Genomic DNA, 2,519 nt, shown 5'->3' with positions numbered 1-2,519 from the left:
AAGCATGTCAGAAGGACACTTTTTGGTCAGTTCCTTGTATCTCTCCCAAGCTTCATAGAGGGATTCACCTTCTTTTTGTCTGAAGGTTTGAACATCCACTCTAAGCTTACTAAGCTTTTGAGGAGGAAAGAACTTGGCTAAGAAAGCCGTGACCAACTTATCCCAAGAGTTCAGGCTATCCTTAGGTTGAGAGTCCAACCATATTCTAGCTCTGTCTCTTACAGCAAATGGGAAAAGCATAAGCCTGTAGACCTCGGGATCAACCCCATTGGTCTTAACAGTATCACAGATCTGCAAGAATTCAGTTAAGAACTGAAAGAGATCTTTAGATGGAAGTCCATAAAACTTGCAATTCTGTTGCATCAGAGAAACTAATTGAGGTTTCAGCTCAAAATTGTTTGCTCCAATGGCAGGGATTGAGATGCTTCTTCCATGTAAATTAGAATTAGGTGCAGTAAAGTCACCAAGCATCTTCCTTGCATTGTTATTATTTTCGGCCATGTCTCCTTCTTTTTCGAAAATTTCTGTAAAGTCCTCTTCAGAGTGTTGTGTTTTAGCTTCTCTTAGCTTCCTCTTCAGAGTCCTTTCAGGTTCCGGATCAGCTTCAACAAGAATGTTTTTATCCTTGCTCCTGCTCATATGAAAAAGAAGAAAACAGAAAAGAAAATATGGAATCCTCTATGTCACAGGATAGAGATTCCTTTATGTGAGTAGAAGAAGATATGAATAGAAGAAGGAGAATCCAAACACAAGGGTGGGGAGTAGGTTCGAATTCTTAGATGAAGAGGAGTGTTAGTAAATAAATAAATAAATAGAAGGAGGTGAGGGAAAAGAATTTTTCGAAAATTAGATGAAATAAAATAAAAGTATTTTTGTTTTTAAATTAGAATTAAAATTAAAAATTCGAAAATTAAGAAAGGAACAATTAAATCAAATTAAATTAAATTTAAAACAATTAGTTAATTTAAAAAAGAATTTTGAAAAATATGAAGGTGATTTTCGAAAGTTAGAGATAGAATTAGTTAGGTAGTTTTGAAAAAGATATGATTGAAATAGTAAGCTTTTAAAATCAAACAAAAAGTTAAGTGATTAATTGAAAAAGATTTAAAAATCAAATTTTGAAAAGATAGGAAGTTAGAAAAGAAGTTAGAAAAGATTTTGAAATTGATTTTGAAAAAGATGTGATTGACATTGAAAAAGATATAATTGAAAAAGATTTGAAAAAGAAATTTAAAAAGATTTGATTTTGAAAATTAAAGTTGATTACTTGACTAACAAGAAACAAAAAGATATGATTTTAAAATTTAAAGATTGGACCTTTCTTAATAGGCAAGAAACAAACTTAAAACTTTTTGAATCAATCACATTAATTGTTAGTAAAGATTTTGAAATTATGAAATAAAATAAGAAAAAGATTTTTGAAAATCAATTTGAAATTTTCGAAAATCATAAAAGAAAAATGAAAAAGATATGATTTTTGAAAAATATTTGAAAAAGATAGAATTTTTAAATTGAAAATTTGATTTGACTCATAAGAAGCAACTAAATTTTAAAAAGTTTTGAAAAAGTCAACTCAAATTTTCGAAAATTTATGAGAGAATAAGGGAAAGACATTTTTTTTATTTTTGAATTTTTAATGATGGAAGAGAAAAACATGAAAAAGACTCAATGCATGAAAATTTTGGATCAAAACAATTGATGAATGCAAGAACACTTTGAATGCAAAGATGAACACCAAGAACACTTTGAATGTCAAGATGAACACCAAGAACTTATTTATTTTTTTTTTGAAAATTTTTAAGAAAAGAAAAACATGCAAGACACAAAACTTAAAAAATTTTTATTCTCTAGACACTAACAAATTGAAAATGCATATGAAAAACAAGAAGAGACACAAAACAAGAAATTTTAAAGATCAAATAAGAAGACTTACCAAGAACGACTTGAAGATCATGAAGAATGCAATGCATGGATTTTCGAAAATTTTAAGAAAAATTAGAAAGATGCAATTGACACCAAACTTACAAATTGACACTAGACTCAAACAAGAAACATAAAATTTTTGGTTTTTATGATTTTATAAGAATTTTTTTGGTTTTTTTTCGAGAATTATTTTGGAAAAAATGAAAAAGAAGAAATTTTTTTTTTGTATTTTTCGAAAATAAGAAATAAAAAGCTTGAAAATAAAATAAAATTACCTAATCTGAGCAACAAAATGAACCGTCAGTTGTCCAAACTCGAACAATCCCTGGCAACGGCGCCAAAAACTTGGTGCGCAAAAATCATGACGGTTCCATTCCTTGGTAACGGCGCTAAAAACTCAATACGCGCGTTCATAATCTTAGTTCTTTGTCACAACTTCGCACAACTAACCAGCAAGTGCACTGGGTCGTCCAAGTAATAAACCTTACGTGAGTAAGGGTCAATCCCACGAAGATTGTCGGCTTGAAGCAAGCTATGGTCACCTTGTAAATCTCAGTCAGGCGGATTCAATTGATTATAGAGATTTAATAATTAAA

At 29.9% G+C, this 2,519-nt stretch overlaps 1 non-coding gene across 1 annotated transcript; it reads left to right on the top strand.

Annotated features, from left to right (window-relative positions):
* Window positions 1-108, top strand: LOC148577834 (small nucleolar RNA R71). The gene has a single exon (XR_015904570.1). It is a non-coding gene; the product is annotated as a small nucleolar RNA R71 (small nucleolar RNA).
* Window positions 109-2,519: the final 2,411 nt, after the last annotated feature.

Source organism: Arachis ipaensis, chromosome B1 (assembly GCF_059453495.1).
Source record: "Arachis ipaensis isolate K30076 ecotype BB chromosome B1, ASM5945349v1, whole genome shotgun sequence".
Taxonomy (NCBI): domain Eukaryota; kingdom Viridiplantae; phylum Streptophyta; class Magnoliopsida; order Fabales; family Fabaceae; genus Arachis; species Arachis ipaensis.
Note: the sequence above shows the minus strand (reverse complement) of the source record. Positions and strands in the feature narration are given on the sequence as shown.